Source organism: Adiantum capillus-veneris, chromosome 18, assembly GCF_014529385.1.
Source record: "Adiantum capillus-veneris isolate H3 chromosome 18, ASM1452938v2, whole genome shotgun sequence".
In the NCBI taxonomy this organism is placed as follows: Eukaryota; Viridiplantae; Streptophyta; class Polypodiopsida; order Polypodiales; family Pteridaceae; genus Adiantum; species Adiantum capillus-veneris.
Genome location: NC_140948.1, coordinates 75,246,571 through 75,273,568, shown reverse-complemented (window position 1 = coordinate 75,273,568; position 26,998 = coordinate 75,246,571). Strand labels below are relative to the sequence as shown.

Here is a 26,998-nt window from a genome sequence, read left to right as displayed (position 1 = left end):
GTATAACAAGGAAAGATAGTCTACTTGTGTTGAAAGGAAAACTAGAAGGAAAGGGAAAGCTTCAAACTTCAAGGAAGTAGCTTTACCCTTCCTTTTCGCTTCTTGGAGGAAGGCAAGTTTTCCTCCAAAAATTCTTTTTTCCTCAAGGAGGTAGCTTCAAAGTGAAGAAAAGCCTTCACAAAAACAACGAGTTTTTGTGAAGAATCATCAAAGGTGTTCTTACAAGGAACGACAAGTGAAGCGCTCAACTTCTTGCAAGGCGAGGTTCACATGCAACGCAAATCGCGGAGCATAATAAACACAAAGACTTCAATTTCTCAAGGTACAAGTTGTCATTTCTTTTTCTCTCTTTGCATTAGTGTGTGTTTACCATAGCCAGTGAGGATATCCCACCTACACACACATTTGATTTTGAGCGCGTAGATCAAAATCAGGGCACCACGGGTGCTGCTGACACTAATATGCATGATGATGATGATCTAGGAGATCATGGGCTTGTAGATATGGCTTCTTTCAAGACTTTGGAACATCACCAAAGCGTACTTGAAAGAAACCTCTCTGCACTCAATGCAAATGTTACCAATCTTACAGAGTTACTTGTGAAATTTATGAATTCACAGACAACTCAAGGAGCCACAAGTGGCACGGTTCAAGGGAACCAAGCTCGTACGACTCAAGGAGTCCAAGAGACAAGTCCTGCAGAAGATGCAGAAGGTAGCAATGCATTACTTAAGAATATCATCATTCCTGAGTTTCACGGGGAAGAGCGTGATCGCAACAAGGATGCGGTCAATACGTTCTTACACAAATGGAGTGATATTCATAGATTGAGACACACCCCGGATATAAATACGGTTGTGGAAACATGTCTATCTCTTAAAGGCAAGGCATGGCATTTCCAATAGATGCTCGTCCTCCATCTTGGGCTGCGTTTCAAGCTTCTTTCTCCAAAGAGTTTTTGGACTCCAATGAAGAAGATAAGGATTGGTTAGCATGGGATGCATGCCGCATGTCTGACCTCTCTCTCACACAGTACCTTTCAAAGTCATCGAGAAATCATATTAAAACTAGAAGGTCTAGATGAATTTCAAAATATACGGGGTTTTAATAGGGGTCTTGACAAAGACTATCGTCTTCATGTTAAGACCCAACATCCAAAAACTTTGGAAGAAGCCATTAGTCATGCACAAAGATACGATGATGACCAAGAGAGGAAAGGAAAAGTTCCCTACTCTAAGAATACTTTTGCTAAGAGTAATGTGGCTAAGAGCCAATGGTGAGGTAGATCTCCCACACGTTCCAAGAGGAATAAGAGACAATCTACCTCTCCATGCCCACAAGAGGCTAAGAAGCCTAAGCAATCACGAGATACTCCGCATGGGTCTCTCAGCATTGCTGATTTTGAGCGTGCAAAGAAACACAATTTGTGTTTTAGATGTCCTTCAGACCAACATAACAAGAAAGATTGTCCTCTTTTGCAAGGCAAAGAAAAGGCCATGCACACGGTGCAACACCTCACATTAGATTCATCTCCTAAATATTGTGTTGTAGAGGTTCTTCATATGGAAGAAAAGCACAAGTGTTGTGTGCCTGCTTCAATGTGGCAGCCCACCTTTGGCCCCCATAATTTGATTTGCATGCATGGCACTATTAACGGACAACGTGTCCGTATTTTAGTGGATGATGGTGCAACTCATAACTTCTTGAACTATAAGCTAGTCAAGAAATTGAAGCTTACACAGACTCCCTGCTCTCACAAGTATGTGGTGGAGCAGATGTCTGGGAATGATAAAGAAGTATGGGACACGGTAGTTCAAGGGGTTGAGCTTATTGTTCAAGATCATATGATGACCCTTGACTTCCAAGTTATGAACATGGATCGTGCTGATGCAGTTTTAGGATGGGAGTGGCTGCATGGTTTAGGAAACACATCGCACACTAGTTATGAACACAACTCCTTATCCTTTATGGCCAATGGTAAGCATGTGCTTTTGCTTGGTGAGAAAAATATACCATCTGCACCTCTTATATGTACAGCCGAGCTTTCTATTTTGCAGAAAGCAAATTTAATAGATGAAGTCTTTATGTGTTACTGCTTGTCTCCAAGTCTTGTGAATTCTCAGGAGCAAAGTGCGGTGAATTCTAGTAATGGTATGCAAAGTGCAATGGATTCTAGTAATGGTATGCAAAGTGCAATGAACTCTAGTAATGGTATGCAAAGTCAATGAATTCTACTGATAAACAAAGTGTTAACAAATCTAACAAGCAAAGTGCTCTCAATTTTAATTCTATAGAGCAACGTGCAACTGTTGTAAAACAAACATTACAAGAATTACAAGATTCTCCATCCCAGCATAACTCTAGTTTACTTTCTCCTTTTGCACGGCAAAAGCTGACTCACTTACTCACGGATTATAGTGATGTGTTCTCAAGTGATTTACCACTGGGTTTACCCCCTACACGTGATGTGCAGCATGGCATAGATGTCTTGCCAGGCACTAAACCGGTGATTAAACCACCTTATCGTATGAGTGCTAAAGAAGCCAAGGAGGTTGAGAGTCAGTTGGCTGACTACCTCGCTCGTGGTTTCATTAGACCTAGCACTTCGCCTTGGGCATCACCAATTCTATTGGTAAAAAAGAAAGATGTTAATTACTATGTGCATGTGCGTAGATCATCGCGGAGTAAATGCGATAACTATCAAGAACAAGTATCTCTGCCTCGAGTGGATGAGTTATTTGATTAACTCCACAGGTCAAGATACTATACAAAGATAGATCTTCGTTCAAGATACCAACAGGCACGTATCCTACTAAAAGATATCTCCAAAACTGCCTTTAGAACACGGTTCGGGCATTTTGAATTTTTGGTTATGCCTTTTGGTCTAACCAATGCTCCAGCTACATTTATGACACTCATGGATAGTGTCTTACGTCCCTATCTTGGAAAATTTGTTGTGGTTTTCCTTGATGATATTCTCATTTACAGTAAGACTGAAGATGAACACATAGAACACTTACGATTACTGTTTGAATAGCTACGAGCTCACGCACTGTATAAAGCAAGTGCGATTTCTTTAAAACAGAGATACATTACCTCGGTCATGTGATCTCTTATTCTGGCATCAAGATGGACACTGACAAGGTCGCTGTCATTCTTCAATGGCCACATCCCAACACGGTTGAGGAGCTTCAAATATTTTTAGGCATGGCTGGATTTTATCGATAGTATATCCGTGACTATGCCAAAATCATTGTTCCTATGACGGATCAACTTAAAGCAAAAGGTAAGACCTTTTCTCGGGAAGAAGCACAAAAACACAATTTCGAACAACTCAAGGTAGCTATGGCCACTGCTCCCATCCTAGCAATCGTCGACCCACTTAAGCCATTTGTGGTAGAGACTGATGCTAGTGATAAAGCCATTGGTGAGGTACTTCTCCAGGAGGGAAGACCTATAGCCTTTGAAAGTAAAAAGTTAGATAGAGCTCAACAGAATTATTCTGTCTATGAGAGAGAGCTCTATGCCATAATTCACGCTTTACGAAAGTGGCGACACTATTTATATGGTGTCGAGTTTGAAGTAGTTTTTGACCATGAGAGTATCAAATGGGTTACTACTCAAACAGACTTGAAGGGCCGTAAAGCTAGATGGGCAAAAATTCTTCAAGATTATGATTGTAAGCTACGATATCGCAAGGGGCGATATAATGTAGTAGCGGATGCACTAAGTCAATTGCCTCATATTAATTCACTTGCTTTCACGGAACTAAAGAGTGGATTTTTGGAGTCATTACGTGGCAAGTGTGCACAAGATCACTCATATGCTAAAATGTGGAGTGCAATTTTAAAAAGGGATCCCTCACACTCACATGTCTCTGCACAGCCAGATCAACATGTCTCTGCACGCGCAGATAGAAACTCCAACACACAGAGCTCCACCCCTACTCAGGAAGAGCTTAAGCGATGGAAGAATTTTCCCATTGATGATGGCTACTTACTCCACAAAGGTAGATTATGTGTGCCAAAGGACTGAGACACTAGGCGCCAAAGCTTATTTGAGTATCACGATAGTCCAAGTGCTGGTCATCCAGGTATCCGTAAGACGTATGCCTTAGTTCGACAGCAATTTTATTGGTTGGGCTTACATCATGATGTTCAAGAGTACGTACTAAACTGCCAACAATGCCAAGTTAATAAGGCAGAGCGCCTCAAGGTAGGTGGCCTTTTACATCCTTTAGAGATTCCACAAGGTAAGTGGGAGAGTATCTCTATGGATTTTGTAGTAGGACTACCTACTACAAATCGTGGCCATGATGCCATTTGGGTAATTGTAGACCGTCTCACAAAGATGGGTCGATTCATTCCCACTAAGACTACGGTTAAGACACCAGAATTAGCACGGCTATTTGTAGAGCATATATATAGACTTTATGGTCTTCCAGCTAGTATCATTAGTGACAGAGATCGAAAGTTTGATAATCACTTCTAGAGAGCTGTGTTCCAAAATTTGGAAACTAACTTAATCTAAGTACGGCTGATCATCCAGAAACGGATGGTCAAACAGAAAGAGTTAATCAAGTGCTAGAGGATATGCTACAAGCATGTGTTAGCAAGAAGAAAATCAATTGGGAAGACTACTTACCTATATTGGAATTTGCTTATAATAGTTCAAAGCATGTGACTACAGGGTTTAGTCCATTTATGCTTTTGTATGGATTTCAACCTAGATCACCCGTTACGGTGGGGTTGGCTAAGGAGAAGATACAACAAGTGAAGGATTTTCTCCAAGACCATTTTGACATGCTTCGAGTTGCTCAACAGAATATTAAGCAAGCTCAAGATCGATACAAGAAGTACGAAGATGAGCATCGACGTCTTGCTACTTTCGAAGAAGGAGACAAGGTTTTCCTCAAAGTTCCAGAGCATTCAGAAAGTCTGAAGAAGGGAAATGTTGCTAAACTTTCACCACGCTATTGTGGACCATTTACCATTCTCAAACGTATAGGTCAAGTGGCCTATAAGTTAGCTCTTCCAGAGCACTCACGAGTTCATCTTGCTTTCCATGTTAGCCGTTTACGAAAACAGCTAGCACAGAATGATAATGTCATTGACACAAGTGTGCTGGTTGACCTTATCAAACCACCAAGCATTCCTCATGAGCCCAAAAAGATTTTGGATTCTCATGAGCTTCGTACCAGACATCATGTCAGACGACAGGTGTTGGTAAAATGGCTAGATAGACCTGAATAAGGTTCTACATGGGAGAATGTCTCCGCACTTACGAAACATTTTCCTACATTTTTTTTCGAGGACGAAAACGATTCTCCAAGGGGGGGGGGTAATGTAAGGACATGGGTCATATGGGCAAGGCCACCGGCACGAGCGGACAGTGTGTATGCTAGGGGGAGGCTATAAGATAGCACAGTTGGGTGGAGACTAGCACACACATTACCACCGCCCTTTCAGCCTATCACCCACAAACGGATGGCCAAAGTGAGATAGCCAATCTTACAATTCTTGATCTACTAAAGACCTATGTTACAGAAGTAGATCAACGCTCACAATGGGAAAAGTACTTACCTCTTGTAGAGTATGCGTATAATAATACTATCCATACTTCTATGGGAAAATCACCTTTTGAAATCATAGAGGGAAGACCTAAAAGTCCCTTGCTACTTAAAGTACATGGGAAGATCTTCTTTGCCGATGAGTATAGCCGTGACATGCAAGCATCTTTTCAAAAGATTAAGGAGGCTATATCCATCTCCCAACTAAGGAAAAAAGTTGCTACTGACAAGCACAGAAGGGCCTTAACGTTCAAAGAAAATGATTGGGTCTTACTTAAGTTTCTCAAGGCTAGATTGAGGCAAACGACGGGCAAAACTCCTATGGGCCATCAAAAGTATTATGCTAAACTAGCAAAAAGATACCATGGTCCTTTTCAAATTTTGAAGCCAATCAATGAGGTGGCTTATCAACTCAAGGTACCTAACCATTGGCTCATACACAATGCTTTTCATGTGAGCCTACTCAAGCCCTACAAAGGAGAGCCTCCAAATGAACCAATTATTGAAGACCCTCCCGAAATCAAAGATCAAGAAGAGGTACTACAACCCGAAGCTATACTTCGGCATGAAGACAAGGTACTATGACATGGTAAGATTATCCGACCGTATCTTATTAAGTTCAAAAATTATCCTTTTGAAGATGCTAGATGGATGCAAGGAATCCACCTTAAGGATAGTATGAACCTTGTCAACGCTTACAATGCTACATTAGAGTAAGCAAAGGTACATGTTTCTTTTAATGGTCAATGTTTTGTCTTATAAGACTAATTCTCTCTTTATAGTGCACAAATTTCAGTAATATGCATACTAAGAATCATGTTTGGGATAACAACGTCTCTCAAACACCATGTAGAATTTGTCACTCTACTTGGGAAGATGAAATGGACTAAAGAGCAGACATGCTTGTGGCAGCTATATCTCCCAAGCACCAAATGGATTAGTCATCCATCTTGGAATGATGTCGTAGGTTAAAAGGGGATCCTCTACCCGCTAAGACAAATTGACTAATGACTATGACTTTATCTCTTTTATCTCATAGTCAAGGACGACTATGATTTCAAGAGAGAGGTAATGTCATTAAATATCTAATATCTAACCAACCCAAATGATTTTCTCATATTAAACTGATCATTTAATGTGGTATAATAAACAGGAACAAGGGTTAGAATATAAACATGTGCTTACAAATCTATCTCAACACGGGGCCAATGGTAAAGGGACCCAAATGAGAGATGGTTTGTCAAAGAGCAAGGTTAACTAATGGAGCTTAAAAGACCTTAGGGTTAGCTTCATTAAAGACCTCCAATGGTTAGTGTTAAAGGTCCTTTGACCTTAAGCAAGCTAGGGTTGAGCATGAGGTGGAAACACGACCTAAACTTGTCTTTGACCTTAAGCAAGCTAGGGTTGTGCTTGAGGTGCGAACCCGACCTACACTTGCCTTTGACCTTAGGCAAGCTAGGGTTGGGAACTCAACCTAAGGTGCTTGTCATGCTTGATGACTAAGGTACTTGAGGTGTTTGTCATACTTAATGAGGAAGTTGCTTGAGAAGCTTCCTATGCATAGGGGGTAAGATGCTTGAGTCAAAAAGAGACCCTACACACATAATGAGGAAGTTGCTTGAGAATCTTCCTATGCATGGGGGGTAAGATACTTGAGTCAAAAAGAGATCCTACACACTTAATGAGAAAGTTGCTTGAGAAGCTTCCTATGCATGGGGTTAAGATGCTTGAGTCAAAAAGAGACCCTACACACTTAATGAGGAAGTTGCTTGAGAAGCTTCCTATCCATAAAAGTCCCAAAGTTAGGGGAATCTTTGACCTAACCTTCCACTCACCCAAGAGGCACCGCTTTTCTAAAAGGGCACACGGGACACATGTCAGACTCTCACTAAGCTTAACCACATGGTGTGCTTGAATGCTACTGGTTGGGATAAAGAGGGGTCCAATGAGCTTCTACTTCCATTCAACAAATATCTAGATATTTTCAAGCTCTCTCTCTCTAAGGGGTAAGGATGACACTTGTCAAAAGACTACCCATGTACTTGACTGCATGCTGCATGTGATTGGCTAGGGAGAGCGGGGTCCAATGAGCTTGCAACATGTAGAAAAGTCACCACTCGCCCAAAGCAAGGAAGGGGGGTGCTAGGGGGATATACTCCACACACGCACACTCATTTGCAAGGTAATTCTCACTTGGTGAAAGTTGAGGAACACCACCTCCTTCTCCAAGCTTGTGAGAAGTGAGAGCCTACATCAACACTCTTGGCTATGGAATGCAATATCCAACCAAGAGCCATGCTTCAATGCTTAAGCTTGACATCTTCTCCATCTCCATGTTAGGAAATAAGACGTAGCTAAATAGATAATTAAGTAGATTGCTTAATGGAGAGAGACAGATTTACATACACGAGATTATAGAGTAGAGAGAGAGAGAGGGAGTACACACGATATACGTGGTTCACCCAATGTGGGCTGCATCCACGGGAAATCAGCCACTCAATGGCTTTAGTACTTCAAAACAAGAAGTAGTTTACAAAGGGATTATACCCTTAATGGAGCTCCCGCCTTGCTTCACTCTCACCACCTCACACTCAACTTGTTGCATCAACTTCACACTATGAAATGTGTGTAGAAATGGCCTCCTTTTATAGGCCAAAAGGGCTGACCTCTCTTATGAGAGACAGCCATGTGTAGCCGCCCTTGTGCGAATAAGTCCAAATCGGACCCTCCAATCCGTCCATGTGTGGCCGCCCTTGAGAAGACAAGTCCGCTTTTGAATTCGGCCACCGGACACCGGCCATTGACTTCCGACCACCGGCCACCGGCCATTGACTTCCGACCACCATCCATCGGCCATTGACTACCGGCCACCGGCCAACTGACCGGTTGTTTTCCGACCACTTTCCGACCGCCGTCCGGCCATAATATTCCGGCGAAAATGAATATTCCGGCGAGAAAAAAAGTCTCGCAGGCCTCCGCCCCCGAGGCCTCTAAAGTTGCCCCTGATTCTTGTCCGTGAAAATTTTGGTTTCCAGTGAGTGATTTTCCTTCACACACGATGGATTCTCCTCATAATGGGGGCCTTACAAATGTGCGCTTTTACCACAGAAAATTACAAGGGTAAATTAGGCTCCATACTTAACACTCCATTACTATGCTATTATGTATGCTAGCAAGAAGAGTAATGATAAGTGAGGAGCTATTTCATTCTCCTATGGAATGTTTCTTCTTCCTCTTCCCTACCCTCATTCCCCGCTAGCTCTCTCCACCTTTGAAGGTGTTTGAGGCCTTGGGAGTGAGGCTTGGGATAGTTAATTCTTTCTGCAAGTTTATGTTATGGTTGTGATGCATGAAGCTTTCCATCTTCATTGCATCACATAGGTCACAAGGAACACAAAGATTGTATTGTACCAAGTCTCTCTTGATGGGAGAAACTATAATACAAATGCCTATTGGAGGGGGACCGGCTCCATATGAATCCGGACCTCAACTATTGTCATGTTCTCTAAACTCTCTCTCTTGCAGAAGTATTGTTCATGCCAAGTGAACTAAGTACCATGTTTATGTTGCTACCATCAATTAAGTTCACCCGCTATGCTCACAAAGTAATCTCTCAAAAGTGCTTCACCTAATTTCCTAATTCCCTACTCTCAAAGTTCATAAGCCATTTCCATTACACGGATACACCATCCAATCCACATGAAGAGGGAACTTCCGGAAAGTTAAAAATTATGGAAGACGTTGACGAACGAGTATGGCCAATATGCTCATGGAGTTGTGGACAGAATGAAAGAGAATATTTATGCTCGCCATCAACAGCTTCATAACCGATATCAGCGTCTAGAGTACTCAAATGAGAAGCTTAAGCTGGCAAATTCCTTTGATGAAGCATATAAAGAAGACATGGATATCACAAACAAAAATTTGGACAAGCTGACTGCTACATCCGGAGCGGAATTACAAACCCTAAAGAGAAAGAGCCAGCTACAAGAGCAAGAGCTTCAAGAGGTAACCACTGCGTTACAAGACTCCACGTCATTTGTTCAACGGCTGCAAGTATAGCTAAATATTGTAAACACTCAGCTGGCTCAGTCAAAATCTCGCTGCTAAGAACAGAATCAACTAGTCAACGAGCTCAGAGATAACCCCACCATGGCTACACTATAAAGCATGAATGAAACCTACAAAGTACTCGAACAGAAAGGCAGAGACTTTGAAATGTAAATAAAGTTGGAGCAGATGCAACGCCGCAAACTCTTTATTGGGTTCATACAGCGGGAAGAGAGATACCAAAATGAAATTGCTCAGCTAAAGGAAGAAATTAGCAAAGCTCAAGAGGCTCCTGAGTATCAAGCATCCACATCAAGGGAAGAGCAACCAAACACAACAATGGGAGATACAGATGCCTTGCAATTATGAACTTTGAAGAAGCCAACACTCAAGAAAACAATCTCCCAGAGCTTGTGATTACCCAAGAAGAAGTCGGACCCTCCGCTCCATCCAAAAGCTTAACTACAAATAAAGAGGCCGCTCTAAAGAAACAAGTGGAAGAGAAACAAGAGCGGATAGGAAAGAAGCCATACAATGGGAGGAGACGATCCTGTATTCCATCAATGTCAATCTTCTAACACCAGCAAATATTAATGAAGAATGGCATCAGCGTGCTCTTCCCTTCCCACTCATCAAGTTACAAATCAAAGAAAGGTTGTTCAAGGATATCGCAACCAACCCTACAATGGTACTTCCCAAGTGGCGAGAGATCTAGCTAAACCAACATCTTAGGTATCTCATCCTGTACACCAATGCACCGCCAAGTATAAAATAGGATCATGCACAGTGTCCAGTTCCAAGAGTCAGAAGCTGACAGTAGCACACTATCATCCAGCAGAAGTGGCCAACATAGCTAAATTATCCAAGGTTTCCACCACCACTGAATGGAACACCCATTGAAGATTACATGATGGAAAACCTCTCATCTACTATCCAGATCTTCCGCAAGATACCAGACTTGGCTTGCATTATGCTGGTCAAGATCTCAAAGATGTTGCTTACATGTCTCCAAACCTTTCGTTGTGCTAAGTAGACAAATGCAGCCTCGATGTCCTTCATCGAAGGCAATAAGGGGTTATGCTATGATTTGTCAGGGCAAATTTTGTAGGAAGGGCTCCATGGTTTTTATGCCAGGGTGATGTTTTTACCCTCTTACTACATGAAAACCTTTGAAGAGGTGTTCTATACGGGCTTTTTAACATTCATAAGCAAGATCTTCGGTCCGGTCATCACAAACCTGCGAGCTAGATTTGTAAGCTATTCAGCTGTTGAGCAAAAGAACAAAATTGCCATACAGTTCATGTCTACAGAAGGCAAAGAACTTTGACTCTAGTATCAAAAAAGCCCGACCACTACTTAGCACCCTAAGTAGATGTGTCACGGACAACACAGTGAAGGAGGGGGGAAATGTTAGCTACTTGGCTAATATGAGCATATAAAGGGCATCATTCTTATTTTTATCCCCTTTGATTGTATCACAACCTCATGTATTAATGAAAAATCCCGTAAAAGTCCAGAGCTGTTGTATTATTATTGATCGTCAAAGAGTGTAAAGGGGCCAAGGACTTCCAAATTTGTAACTAAATACAATTCCTAAGCCTTATTATTGAGCCCAATTAGGCAGAAATCCATTTCTTAAACCTTGGTGGAATTGGAGCTGATCTCTTGAGACAGTTAATTCCAGTGTTGGAAGATTTCAGCTACTAGTGTGGAAAGATTTTAGACAGCAGACTGTACAGGAATCAGAGACTAGACTGAAATGTGGATATTAAAATAAGAATCAGACTTATGCACTGGAAATAAAGTTCAGATTCAGATTCAGAAGACTGGATGAGAAGTAAGTATAACTGAAATATATGCCATGATTGGGATTACAGATCAAGATTACAGTGAATATGATTACAGAGAGAAAGTACAGCCGACAATACTGCCAATGATGCTCAAGTACAATTATAGCCAAAGCGCTAACCCAAGTGATAACAATTGCCAACCCGATAACAATGTAATGGGCCCTATTTATACACTTCGGGTTTACTGTAGTAATGACTATAGTAATTACTAAGTAATTTGCTGCCCATCTTCTAAGAAGACATTCCCACATAGTGACTATCCAGCCGTCTACATCCTTCCCTTCTTTCTTGAATTTTGGCAAGATTCCAAAATTTCTGCCCTGTCTAATTGTGATGTGAGACTGGAAAATCCATTGTCTGGTTCTGATGTTGGGATGTAAGCTTGACCACTGAGAGAATGGCCATTCAAAGATTACGAGTAGGAGTTCAAGAAGGACCAGGGATTGCGAGAGGCAGCGGAAAAGGCCAAGGTGGAGCTCTCACCAGGCCAAGGTAGAGCTGTCATCTCCCCCTGCCTGCTGAGAAGAAAAGTCACCACCATTGAATTCTGAGATGGAACTACCCAGTATCCTTCCATTGGACCGTCTTCGGTTTGCCTTCGCTCTTTGACCAGGACGGTGCTTGAGAAGTCCCAGCACCAGCATTCTCCTTCTGAATCAGTCGGTAAATGGCCTCCTGCTCAAGCTGATCCCGCCAGTCGGTGGTCATCTCTACTTCATAAGGCGTGAGAGAATGGTAGGTTTTGGTGTCAGGATCATAGAGTGTACACCTGCCCTTACTCAGTCTGGTTCTGGCCACTGGTTCTGGCCAGCTTATGACAATGCAAAGATGTATGGATCCATCCTTCTGGAAGAGGCTGATTAGTTTTGACTCGAGCTTCAAAAAGAATCTCAGCCATCTCCCTGTACTGTGGTGCTAGATCCGGCTTTGCTGCAATGTCTTTTTCTGGTAATTTGGAAGATTCGACCGTAAGTTGTAGCAACTGATTAGTAATCCTGGTCATTCCTCTGACTTGAATCTTCCACTGGCCCATACACAGCTGGATCCTATGCAGCTCCTCTTTCATTGCCTGAATTTCATTGATTTGGAGAGCATCATTGAGCAACGTCTACCAAGTCTTCCATTCCACAGTTGACCGCTCATACCAATCATGAAGCTCATCAGTAATCTTGAAGTATGTGAGACGATCAACTGGTTCTTGATGTTGAGGATACAGCGCTGGAAAGAATCTTGGCAGCTCGATTTCTCTTGCTGGAACAGCATATAAAAGAAGTGGAGAATCGGACACAAATTCTAAGAAATTGAGGACAGTTTGGTTCTCCTGCTGCATCATCTTTCTGGTGATTCTCACTAGCTGGAACAGTGTTCGGAGAGAAGTTGCATGTGCTCCTACTGACATTCGCGTTTGAGGTCCTCTGCTAGTGGCTGTCTGGTCCTCAAGAATGGCTTTGACTCTCTGATCCAAAACACGTCTGGCAGTTTGCATTTGTACCAAAACTTCCTTGAGTTGTACCCTAACATCCTTCATACAGCGGTAAGTTGGTTTGTTACCCAGCAGAAGTTCCAGTTCCAGAGCTATGGAACGACAATCTGCAGTAGACTGCCTTTGCCAGTGCGGGTTTGCCACTCTCTCATCAGCATTGAGTATCCATTCAGGAACTCGTTCCAACAGCTGGACTGTACTGGGATGCGCAGGTAGTCGACAAGCTTCTTTATCATGGAAAGCTGCTGATTTCCAATGTTCTACCATTTCCCTGGATCCCACATATAGTCTTTGAAATCTTTCCAAGTCAATCCAGAGATCATCATCCTCCAGATATTCTCTGGTGATGGAGGCCTGTTGATGTCTCAGTTGCCTATTCAGGGTAATGAGCTGCAATGAATGTTGATGATTAGCAACTGGTCCCTCATCCTGTACTTTCATTTTTCCTTTAGCATCTCTGTTGAGACGGGACTGATCAGTTGGGGCTGATTCCCAGTGTTACTGGGCTGCTGTTCTTCAGTCTGCTGATTACTCGACTGGTGCTCTTTGTCCTGTCCTTCCTGCTGGCCCTTATTCTGGTCTGGTTGGTCTGGCTGTGAATGGCCTCCTTCATTTGGCCCTGTCCCACCAGTACCAGGTCCTGAAGGTGGAGATGGTGGTGAAGCATCATCATCATCCTTTGTATGCCCAGCTTCTTGATCATCCTCCTCCTGATCAGCTTCATCTTCTTCGTCTTCTTCATCCTCATCCGGAGAAGTCTGCTACTCAATATAATCCATTATAGCTTGGTTCATCAAAGAATTATTGTACTCACTCACCTTGTCCTGCAAATCGCTCTGCATACTTTCCATCAAAGACTTTAAATTCTCTAAATTGAAAACAGCATTGCCTGATGGGTTTAAAATTTTAGACAAGCTATTGTAGATATATCTTTCAGTCAAAGAAGCCTTCAGAGTTGTATGGTGCAGTAGTAGTTTTCTGAATTCCGCCGGCTTCATCCTGAGCATTGTTTCAGCTCGCTCGACAGCTCTCAGTGCTTCATTCCTTTGACTCTTGATGATCATGATTTCAGATTCAGCCTTAGCTATCTTTTTGTTTAACAACTCATTAGTCCTTTCCGATTGAGCTTCCAGTACCCTGTGTTGTATGTTCTGCTCTTCTTGTGCTTTCTGGAGCATTTCAATCTGATGTTGTGCTTCTGCCAAGTCAGCTTTGAGCTTTTTGACTTCTTCTTCTGATCCAGCAGCCTCCATCAGTTGTCCCATACAACTGACAATGGTATTCCAAGAAGACTGTATAAGGACTGAACATCTGTCTTTGACTGTGGTTGGATCAGAATCAATAGGCTCATATATTGCCACTGGAGCCACGTAGGGTAAAGTTGCATAATCAGCTTTGCTGAGCAGAATATGCCCTTTCAATTTCTGAGTCTGCATTTGCTGCAACTTATCCTGTTTTACCAGTTGCAAAGGGTTTCCAGTGATTGTAGGAACTCCACCAGGCAAAGTCGAGAACGCTGGACCTTTCCCTTTGTCCAGTTGACTCTTGCCTTTGTCCCCTGACTAGTCTGTTATCTTCTCAACAGTGACTGGCTTGACATGATCTTTCCCAGACCCAGTAGCAACTGTACTTTTTACAACTGATTGGTCAGCCACAGTCTTCTGAGCAGATTGCTGCTCAGTCTGACTCACTTCAGCTTTCTCAGTGCTTACTGCCTTGACCCGGATTTCTATCTGTTTCAAAAACTCACTGCTTTTAGTCAGTGTAATTTTTGGCTTCTTTGAACTGCCAGCTTCATCTGCAGTTGCTTTCCTTTTTAGGTCGGTGGAAATGGTTTGACTGTCTATTTCCTCGTCGTCTGAGGACAGTTCAATTTTCTTTGGTTCAGAAATTGGCTTCTCACTCCAAGCCTTTTGTACCTGCTCATTAGCATCTGCAGCAGTAGCCCAATACAAGAATTGCCAAACATACCTGGCCTTGAAAACAGTTTGAGATTTTAGCTTGGCAGTCTGCTGGAGTACATTATGCGGGAGAATTTGACAAAGGTTGATATGAACTTGTGGATCCAGAATCTTGGCCAATAGCATAGCAAACAATTTTTCGGATACAAACGTTGGGTTGTTCTTAAGGCTTACTGCTTCAGCTACAAACCTATAAGCAGCGGAGGCTTCCAGTCCTGCTACTGGAACTCCTTTATCACTTGCCTTGCGCTTCCTTCTAGCCGTTTCATCCTCCTTCAGAGCGATACTTATTTGCTGCGTAGTTGCCACAGACGGTTTGGGCTCATTGGGCATCCGGAATGCAAATGCTATGGCTTCTGGTGTTACTGACACCTTCCTACTATTACCATGGCACTGCCACTTTCAGCATCAAAGGAATCAAGAACTTGCTTGATGATATCTGAATCAAAAGCAATCCTTGTAGCTTGCAACACAACTCGAAGATCCCATAGTTGTAGCAGAGTCATTGCTTGATCAGTAAATACATAACGCTGGATTTTACTGTATGGGAGAATGGGAAGGCTTGCCTTTGCCTCAGCAACTATAGCTTGGGTTTCCTCAAGAGACTCCTGCATCTTCTCTGAGCGTTTCTTCTTACCCATCCACTGTGAGGTCGATGACGATGAATCAGGCGAAGGAGAAGATGACTTACTTGTCGTGTCGAAGCCGTTTCCTGGTGTTGCTGGCAAGACTATCTGACAGTCAACTGTTTCGTCAGAGGTCTAAGTTTGCAGCTGTAGTGAAGAAACCTCGGAGCTCGGCGATGGCGAATGGTTGACAGGAGGGAAGCGTTGCGCAGGATATTTATGAGGAAAAATGCTAACTCTCCTGACTGTTATACGTGTTCGCACCATAAAAGCTCCACCACTCGCCGCTCCTAGACTTGTGTGTGTTGTTGCTGTCGTGGCAAACATGCATTGGACAAGACTGTGACCCATCCTTGTAATAATTACCACTGGCGTGCCATTTGACCGTTTGCCACTTAAAAATTGGAAAGTGTGTCCATACTGGTACTGAACTGATTTCCAGTCTAGCTCGACCATACTGGTACCGATTCTAAGGTCAGCCAGATCTGGTCCTTTTGGTACTGGTTCTGAAGCTGGAACTGGTTGCACATGAAAAAGTCCAAAAATGTCTGATTCCGGTATCTCTTGATCAGCAACCTCCAGTTCCTTAGTACCTTGTTCTAGCCCAGTTTCTCTGGTCTCTGAATAATAAAGCTTGATCTTTGCTCCATTATATACTCCTGGCAACATCAGTCCAGATAAATCTTTCAGTCTGGCTGTGCCATTGGAGAAGACCCAATCTACCTCAAAAGGTCCTGCCCAGGCAATCTTCAAGTTCGGCTTCTTTGGACCCAGTCTATACTGATATAGAAGCACTAAGTCTCCTTTCTGGAATTCTCGAACTTTAGTTCGGCAATCATGCCAGTGCTTCCTTCGTTGTTGAACAATTTCTTGTTCCAATATAGCCCTTTGCCTGAGTTCATCTAATTGCATCAGTTCATCCAGCCTCTTCTTAAGATTATGGTTGAAGTCTAATCCATACTTCACAGCCATTCTCAGACCGGGATTACAAACTCCATAGGAACCACAGCTTCAGTACCATACACCATTCTGAATGGTGTCATTCCAGTAGTTACTTTATAAGCTGTCCTATAAGCCCATAGAGCAATCTGAAGTTTCAAATCCCACTGGTCTGGTTTCTTTTGCACCACCTTAGTGAGAATAGTCTTTATTGTCTTATTGCTACTTTCAGCCTGTCCATTGCATCTGGGATAGTAAGGAGTAGGTTTCCGATGCTTGACTGAAAGCATATCCAATAGGATTTCCATAGTGTCATTGATAAAATGTGTTCCTTGATCGGTCACAATCTCTACTGGACATCCATATCGGCAGACAATATTCTCAAACAGAAACCTTGCAGTTGACTTGGTTGTGTTGTCGGGAAGACCCTTAGCTTCAACCCACTTGGTAACATAACAAGTAGCCACACTATGTACTTGTTCTTCCTGGGAGTTACCTTCTTAAAAGGTCCCATAAAATCCAGTCCCCATTTCATGAATACTCCCAGTGGTTGTATTGGCATTAAGGGAGTCATATCTGCAGCTGTTGGTCGGCCCATTCTTTGGCATATGTCACAAGTTTTACAAAAAATTCTGACATCAGCAATCAGTGTTTGCCACCACAGACCAGCTTGTAGAATCTTTTTGTACGTTACTTCATTGGAAAAGTGTCCACCAGACTCACCATTATGCGCTTCTGAAATCACTTGCATTCTTCCTTCCATAGGGACACATCGTCGAAGTATACCATCCACACCCAGTAATCCTCCTATGATAGTAAATTTCAGGCTTTTTATGATCATAGCTTTCTTCTGATTCTGCTTCCAATCCTCTGGAAAGGCACCTTGGGAAGGAATTGATAAATATCATACTATTCAGGATCCACTGATTCTTCTGCCTCTAACTGAAATAAATCAGCATCCACTTGCTCATCTCTCAAGGGTGATTCTGAATATCCTTTCGTACTTCTTGAAAGAAAGTCAGCTCCACAGTGGTTTCGGCCAGGCTTATGGAAAATTTTGAATTCAAATTCCATGAGAAACATCATCCATCTTATCAGCCTGCCTTGAATAATGACTTTGTTAATCAGAAACAGAAGAGCTTGATGGTCCACATAAAAATGAAATAACTTTCCCAACAGGTAATGCCTGAACTTCGTGGCGCTAAAAACCATTCCGAGAGCTTCTCTCTCAGTAGTCGTATAGCCTTGTTCAGCCTAACTGAATCTGTGACTAGCAAAATAAACCGGATAGTCTGTTCTGCCATCTGGCTGAGCTAATATTGCCCCCATTGCCAATCCTGAAGCATCCACGTGTACGTGAAAAATAATATCCCAATTCGGCTGCCTAAGGACTGGTTTACTGGTAATGGCTTTTTTCAAATTCTGGAAACTTTCCTCAGACTCAGCAGTCAAGTTGAACTTACTGGTCTTCTTTGTAAGCTCATATAGTGGTACTGCTTGAGAAGCAAACTTGTGTACAAATCTTCTATAGAAATTCACATAACCCAAGAAAGAACTCAACTTTGAAGCAGTTCTGGGTGCTTTAGCTTGCTGAACACACTGTATTTTGTCATTGGCCATCTCTATTCCATTGCGGGAAACCACATGTCCCAGTAGTTGTCCCTTCCATACTAGAAAAACATATTTGAATGGATTCAAACAAATCCTCTTCTCCTAACAACGTTTAAAAACCATCTCTAGGAATAGAAGGTGTTGGTCCTCATCTGAATAGATAGTGAAGTCATCCATGAAAATGGCGAGGAACCGATGAAGAAATTCATTAAACATCTCCATCATACACCGCTGAAAAGTAGCTGGTGCATTGCACAAGCCAAAAGGCATCACCAGATACATGAAAGCTCCCCACTCAGTGATGAAAGTGGTTTTAGCTCTATCTTCAGGAGCGATCTGTAACTAGTTATAGCCGCTATAAACATCCATGAAGCTATACATCTCATATCCTGCGATCTCATCAAGCAACATATCAGTAAAAGGTAAGGGAAATGGATCCTTAATAGTCTTGGCATTTAGTTTCCTATAGTCAACACAAACTCTTAATTTCCCATTCTTTTTGGGAACGATGACTATGGGAAATAGCCAATCACTGCTTGCCACTTCCGTAATGAACCCAGCCTTGCGAAGATTATCAATCTCCTCCTTGACCTTCTTTGCATAGTTGGGGTTCATCCGGTATCTTTGCAATCTTACTGGCCTAGCATCCGGTTTCAGTGGTATTCGCTGCTGACAGACTTCAGGATCTACTCCCTTCAAATCTGTATGTTCCCAGGCAAACACATCTTTATAGTTCTGGAACATTTTCCGTGCCTTTTCCTTCATTGCCGGGTTGAGGTGCTTGTTAACCTTGATCATTCTAGGATTTTCCACTGATCCCAGGTTCCACTCTTCTACTTCCTGGTCATCTGGAAGCAACCAGTTTGGTCTGCCTCCTTTTTGTTTGGTCGATTCTTCAGCGTAGTCCCAGGATGGTCCATTCATTTCTGAATCATTATTCTGATCCAGTGGGTATTCTTCAAAACATACTGGTTCTTTTACTATACCAGTATCAGCTGGTTCCTCCATCCTCGCGGTTAGCTGAACTGTTCTTTCCCCTGCATTGACTTCGGTAAACTGATGAGGAAATTGTCTCTTCTGCTTGTCAGCCTGCTCTTTGTTCAACAAGACTGCATTCAAGTCGATTTCTGCCAAAGGGAATATGTTCATAGCCGCTAGCATTCGCTCGATTTTCTTGGCTCTGTACTTCTGACACAACTCCTTCGGCCTCAGTTCCTTTTTCCAGCTCCTGGTATTGTTGGTCTGGATTTGGATTCTGCCACTGGCCCCTTCTATGGTCAAAGTTTGGTTTGCATAGTCATGAACAGCATGTGTTGTTCTTAACCATGGATGCCCTAGTAGCATTCCATATGCTCCCTGCACATCTAGGACTAGGAAACTGGTTTTGAATTTCTCCCTCCCAACTCTTATCTGCATGTTTTCAATCATGCCCATCGCCTGTACGACTCTATGATCTGTCATTCTTACTTTGAATGGTGCTGGCTTCATATTAGTGATATCCATTCTTTGCTGAAGATGGGCTCCCATTATGTTGACTCCTGCCCCTCCATCCATAATAACGCTTGAGAGAGGTTCCCACTGCTTCCTGACCTTGTAGTCTACGTGAATAAGTGGAACTTCAGCATCCCGTACAGCCGTCAGGTCCACTGTTCTGGCCTTTGCTTCAGTCTTCCTGCGCTGTCTGATAAAGTTGGTTACCTCAGGTAAGGTCTTTCTTATATCCTCCAGCTCTACAGTCAGCTTCTGGATTCTATCACAAATTTTCACATGAATTTCTTCTCTCTCTTGGTCAGACTGATTGTCAGAACTTGAAGAACTGGTATCTTCACACTGCCATTCTTCTTTTGCAGTGCTTCTACTCTTTCCATCTACTCCCATTTCATCAGCTAGTCCATGTACCACAGCAAGCATGGTCTCTGTCATGGCCGGTACTGAATGATCTTTATCAGTCGATTGGGCTGGTATCATCTGAATGACTCTAGCTTTGGAACTTTATGGCTGCTCTGGCAGCTTCTTAACTAAATCTTTCATGATTTTAGCTCCTAGTTCTCGCTGCTCTTGCCACTCATCTACCACCTTTTCTTTACCTTTAGCCTTCCAAACTTCCCTTTGTTAAGCCCACTTGCTGCTGTTAGGATTAACTGGTCCTTCTGAAATGTATGGGATTTCTTCAATGACTACTCCCTTGCTCCTGGTAACCACCCTGACTGGGACTAGCTCTGGTGCCTTAGCCTCAGTAGTAGTTGTTACAGGTGCATCTGGACATTGGGTTGCAAAATGACCATACTTCCCAAAAGTATAGCAATTCATGCTCCTGTTCTGGAAGTTACCTCTTCCTCTTCCTCTGCCCATTCCTGGTTGGTATCTGCCACGTCCTTGACCAGTACCCATGGTACCCGGTCTCTCCTCTTGAGCTACTTTGACTGGTTCTACCTTCACTGGTTCAGTGTAGGCAACCACTGACAGATCCTTTCCTTTCTTAAAATGGTGAATTCTGATGCCACAATTATTCCATAGGTGACCAAAGGCCTTGCAGTAGGTATGTTGTGGACATTCATTGGAGATATGGTCCTTGGATTTGCATCTTGAACACCAAGTCTCCATTTTTCGGACTGGCTGTCTTGTGTGGCTAATTTCTGCAATCTGCCTCGCCATCTCTTCAATTTTCTTGGTCCATGATCCCTTCTTTGATTTCTCCTTTGTTCGTTCATTGGAGCTGCTCTTTGAGCTACTGGACATTTCACTAGAATCAGAAGTTCCAGTAGCAGAGCTACTGCTACTGGTCCTTCGCTTCTTGTGGCTCTTCTCCTTCTTAGCCTATTGTTCCAGCTTTAATGCCCTTTGGACCAGATCATTGAATTTTTTTGTAGGGGCTGGTACTTCTTGTTCCCTAAGCTTCTTGCTTCTGAACCCATTCAGGAACCATGCCCTCGATCTCTTCTCAGACGGCGGTTCTTGCAACTGCCTAGTTAGCTCTTTTATCTTTTCCACATAGCTACGGAGTGACAAATTCCTCTGTTTGATCTTATCTAATTCACAGAGAATATCTTCGTCCCCTCTATTGTCAGAATATTCCAACCTGAAGGCCTTAAGAGATTTGTTATATGATCTCAGGTGGCATGCGGGGTAATGGTAATACCATTTCCTCGCTGCCTCCTTCAAGGTTTGTGGAAAATATTCCCCCCAATCATCTTCATCAATGTTTTTTAGTTCAGCATACTGCTCGAAAGCTTGTATGTGAACATCTAGATCATCCTTTTTCCCCCCTTTGAATATTGGAAAGGAAATCTTCAAAGAAGCTTTGTAATCATTTCGATTACTACTAATCCCACCACTTCTCTTCTTGGCTTCAGAATGACGCTTGGGAGCCTTCTTGCAATTGTCAGTGTCAGCATCCCAATCAATCTCTGTCTTTGTCTCAGTATCAGTGTCTTCTCTGTTTTGTCTGCTAGAAGTACGGTGACTTCCCTTACTACCCTTGGTATGCTCATCTCTCTGGCGAGACTGAGAACTCTTGGAACTCTTTGCCTTCCGTGCCTCCCGTTCTGCCCGTCGGCGTCGAGAATGACTAGAGTGCTGTGAGTCCTGCGCCTCATCAGCCTGACTATGCTCCTCCTGAGCCTCAGTGTCAGTCATTTTCTCTTGCTTGGGGTCAGACTCTCTTCCTGACTCCTCAGGAATGGGGTCCACACGAATGGTAGATTTCCGGCCACGATTGGACTTTGGTGCCATTTCTGAAAACTTCAAACTGGGAGAAGAGTCTTTCAGTCAACGAGCTTCAGCTCGAGCCACCGTGATCGCCAAAATTGAATTGGAGCTGATCTCTTGAGACAGCTAATTCCAGTGTTGGAAGATTTCAGCTACTAGTGTGGGAAGATTTCAGACAACAGACTAGACAGGAATCAGAGACTAGACTGAAATGTGGATACTGAAATAAGAATCAGACTTATGTACTGGAAATAAGGTTCAGATTCAGATTCAAATTCAGAAGACTGGATGAGAAGTAAGTATAACTGAAATATATGCCATGATTGGGATTACAGATCAAAATTACATCGAATATGATTACAGAGAGAAAGTACAGCTGACAATACTGCCAATGATGCTCAAGTACAATTATAGCCAAAGCGCTAACCCAAGTGATAACAATTGCCAACCCGATAACAATGTAATGGGCCCTATTTATACACTTCGGGTTTACTGTAGTAATTACTATAGTAATTACTAAGTAATTCGTTGCCCATCTTCTAAGAAGACATTCCCACAAAGTGACTATCCAGCCGTCTACACTTGGCTAAAGTATAAAAGCCAATTTTTGTAACTTTAGACATAAGTTTTTGGATAATGAAAGTGAGTGTACGCTCTAGTTAGATTCACCTACTTTAGTCACCTACCCTAGATTAGTGGGATCTATTTCTCCTAGATCATAGTCCCCCAAAAGTAGTCCCAAATCACACCTACTTTGAACCTCTCGTGTTGTATATAAACACATTGTACTCTATTAGGATTGAATTCACTCTTGATGTGTTCTATTCTAGAATTTGTCTCAATCTTTATCATTTTTTCCTTACTCATGTGAGCCCCATGCAAACGCATGTATATAAACACATTGTACGCTATTAGGGTTGAATTCACTCTTGATGTGTTCTATTCCAATATTTGTCTCAATATTTATCATTTTTGTCTTACCCATGAAGCTCTTTACAAAGGTTGAGCTTCATGAGAACGTCAGGATGCGAATGCTAGTTGATCTCTTGGTGGGGTCTAACTCCAAGGACATGGCCAAGCAAATTGACAATCGCCTTGATGAAGGGATGATTCTAGATGGGAAGATTCAAGAGCTCCACACAACCACGAGAAGAGAGGGCTTAATATCCAAGGAGAAATTATGAGACCAACAAAAGAGGCACACATGGGATTTTTTAATATCCTTTGCCTACTAGGACTTCTATGCCTGCCAACTTGAGAAGAAAGATGTATTGGGAATACTTGGGTGGTGCACACTTCTACACTTAGAGCCTAGTTTGACCTTGCCATATCTTGATGGCTTTAATGGGATCATGGCAAGTTTTGAAGAAGTAGCCAATGATGGCTTGAGCTTCTTTTTCTTGTTTCTTTATGAGTGATACAGATAAGATCTCCAACAAGGTAGGTGTCATAGCCGAAGCTTGAAGACAGAGGTCTTGACACTAGGTGGAGGAGGGAGATGGCTGCTCTCTTTGCTTCCAAAGAAGGTTGTATTCATTGACAAGGTTTTGCCGAACGAAGTCAAGTACGAGGGAAAAGGATGCTTGGTTTTTCTATGCACAGGAGAGAGGAGTTGAGAGAATCCAAAAATATCAGAAGGACAACCTTTATGGATAAAGAGTTGAGAGCCCCTTGAGAGCTAGCACTCTTCGATATTTTTAGATAGTGTGAGGAAAGACAAGAAGAGTGAAAGAAAAGCAGCAAAGAGGCTAGCAGAGAACGAAAGTACAAGAGAGACAAGTTAAAAAGAGGGAGATGTAAGCACGGCCACTGTTAAGTTTGAGTCTCATCATTATTACTATTTTTATTGAGTCATGGGTCGGAGTCATGGGCCGGGCTTGTCGATTCTGCATGTGTAGTCATGGGTGGTCGCCAATGATAGGTGCACATCAGATTTTGTAGAGAGAGAGAGAGAGAGAGAGAGAGATAAAATGTTGGACTATCGGTCGAGTGTGGGCGTCCATATGTGGACGCGAAGACCTACATAAGTGGTCTGTAACCAAGTTTTTGGTCATTCTCGAGAATGTATATGTATGGTGATTGCTCTTGCTCTCCTTCTCTCTTGCGTTATATCTTGTTGTGTGAGTGTGTGTGTGTGTGTGTGTGTGTGCGTGCGTGCGTGTGTGTGTGTGTGTGTGTATGTGTGTGAGCAAGTGCGAGCGATGGTACAACGGCAACGAGGTGGACATTCTCTAATGTATGGTGATTGCTTTTTCTCTCCTCCTCTCTTGCGTTATCTCTTGTTGTGTGTAAGTGTGAGGGAGTGTGTGTGTGTGTGTGTGTGTGTGTGTGTGTGAGTGAGCAAGTACGGGACGACGATACAATGACAACGAGGTGGTTGAGCAACAGCAACAAGCTCCCTCTTCACTACGCCACAAGTTTCTTGCATTGACAGCTACGTAGAGGTGAGTGTCACCCGATTGTATCTATGAGTTTACATGCATCCAGGTTGTGTGTTTGCAACCTCATTGGCTCACACACAATGCACAACAACTCCTCTCTCTCTCTCTCTCTCTCTCTCTCTCTCTCTCTCTCTCTCTCTCTCTCTCTCTCTCTCTCTCTCTCTCTGGTGTTGATGTCTGCAAAGAATTTCCAAAACTCCCTCCCCCACGATTGCGTGAGATTATGCTTCACCTTTCTCATTTGGCTTTAGCAACAGCCATGGATCTCTCTCTCTCTCTCTCTCTCTCTCTCTCTCTCTCTCTCTCTCTCTCTCTCTCTCTCTCTCTCACACACACACACACACACACACACACACACACACACATTCTAGATGCCTCACACACGACCACCTATGTGTGTGCCTGTGTAAACAACCTATTATTTCACAGTAATTGTAGGGAGGAAGAGCTTTATCAAGTAGTTAGGGATAGGGGGTAGGGCAAGATGGTGGGGCCAAGGCAGGTGATGGTGGATGATTAGGCTTGATGTGGGCGTGTAGCAAAATGTAAGAGAATCTTTCAAACTAATTCTTTTTCTTAAAATTGTTGCCAATAGGAGACCCCTAGTAGCAATATGATCAAAAAGCTCATATGAGTCCTATAATTGCATGATGTTTGTTCAATTTTTACCATTTGGATCTATATAGATTTAGTTACAAGTAATCTTTTTACCATTTGGATCTATATAGACTTAGTTACAAGTAATCTTTTTTCCTTCAAAAAAAGGAGCAAAAAAAATCATGTCTCTTTTCTCCCTAATAAATGTTTTTCTAATTTCAAAGCCAAGTTCTTTTTCGAATGGAGGTGCGGAAATATAATGTAACATTTTAGGCAGGCTATATATTTAGCCTAGTGACCATCAAAACAGTCAGTTTGGCTGTTCAATAGTCATTAAAGATAACCGTTACATTTGAAATTGTTTCAAATTTTCAAGATTTTCTTTGTTCTTTTTATTCTTTTTTTTTTTTTGTGGGGGGGGGGGGGGGGGGGGGGGGGCATGGTAGTAAATATTCTAGTTTCTCCATTTAGATTCCAACTCCCCTGATTTGATATCTTGACAATTCTATTTGTAGGGGGGGGGGGGAAAGCTATTTCATTCAATGTTGGACACAAAATTCATGCTTGAAGAATATGCTTTGGTAGTTTTGATAATATACTGATGACCACCTATCAAATAGAAGACGTAAAAGCTAAAAATGAGAACGAGTTATTAAGACCATACCAAAAAGATTGAGTTATTACCAACAAGTGTCATGATTGTGCACCCAAAGAAACTCGTTCTCCAAGTAGAGTCATCTCTAGCAAAAAAAAACAAAGAAGACACTTCTAATCTAAAATTTCTCCAATATTTAGACTTCTAATTCACAAGAAGCTTTAGAAATTCTCTCATGTAGGAAAGCAGTGTCTTTTTTAGTGTTTTTCATACAATGCATAGCATCATGAGCTTCTGCTCGAGAGGCGCCGCATACCTAGCTAGGTACAATTGGGGACAAGGGACCGCCGGCCCCCCCAACGGGCCGGCGGTCCCCTGCCCCCAATCGTACCTAGCTAGGTATGCGGTGCCTCCCTCATAGAAGCTCATGATGTTGAGGTAAGTCGCAATGTGGGAATTATTGTGAGAATTTGTCCAAAACTTCTTGTGATTGGAAGAGCAAGAATTTGGCAATGATCATGAAAGTATTAAGTGCCAATGTCTTCTATGCAAAGCATGTACTTCTATGTATGGAGCTTCTAGTGTCCCAACATTTTTCCTCTGGAAAAGAACGTGTGTTTTGATATAGGCCATAGGCTTGTCCATTAAGGTTGATAATCAAGAAAATAAATCATCAATAGACTTTAAGCATGGACAGGCACTCTGTAGCATACGTCAAGTGCTCTAATAGAGCAAATTTATGAAAATCCTTGGCCGAAGACTTGGCTCTAATTGTTTTCTGAAGAGCCATACCTTAAAACACCATCATTTTAAGCTTCTACATGAATTTTGATCATAAGCACTTCAAGAAACTATGATGCCAATTTCTCAGGTTACTTACACTAAATTAAGTCATTTTTAAGGCTTTTTGTAGGTAACTCTCTAATAGCCACAAGGGAGTCTTAGAGCACTAAGAGATTTAGTGATATTTGGAGGTTCAAATTTTTCTTATATAGTCAGACAGTCACTTGAAAGTTTAAGCTGAGAGGATGGACGATTGTTAGTCCCATTTTACAGTAGTTGCACTCTTTAAAGTGAGTTCTTGTCGGTGCTCCACAAAGTAAGATAATGCTCAAGGGGAGTTGGCCTAGTGGTTAAGGCAAGGGGTTCTAAGCATGCCCACTATGGTTCAACCCCTGCGACACGTGGGTGTGGGTGTGTGGGCACCATCCCTTAAAACTAGCTGATGCGAAGCATCAGAACGCTATAAAAAAAAAAAGATAATGCTCACAAAATATATAGGATATTACCAATTACTAGGATTAAGGAGGCCGTCTCCTTAACTCCACTAATATTAAAGTAGAAAAGCATGACCAGTAAGGAACAAAAAAATTTAAATCCCAGTAATAACACTAGTAAGCAGTGGGACTCAGCTCTTACCTTCCCCAGCCACTAATCAATGAGAGGAGCCATATATTTTTGAAGCAGGATCTATGGGAAGCTAAACTGCATACAAAATTAGGCAGGAGCAACCCCTGCACAATGGACGCAGCATAATTACTCCAAAGCTGATGAAAAATGCCTTCACT

At 42.5% G+C, this 26,998-nt stretch overlaps 1 long non-coding RNA gene across 1 annotated transcript in view; it reads right to left on the bottom strand.

Annotated features, from left to right (window-relative positions):
- LOC147435890 (uncharacterized) overlaps nucleotides 1-26,998 on the bottom strand; it is a 45,559-nt gene that overhangs the window by 18,107 nt on the left and 454 nt on the right. The window contains exons 2-3 of the long non-coding RNA XR_015185020.1: nucleotides 26,850-26,996; nucleotides 25,500-25,575 (exon numbers count right to left, since the gene is read on the bottom strand). This is a non-coding gene — a long non-coding RNA (uncharacterized LOC147435890). The remainder of the gene's footprint in view (nucleotides 1-25,499; nucleotides 25,576-26,849; nucleotides 26,997-26,998) is intronic.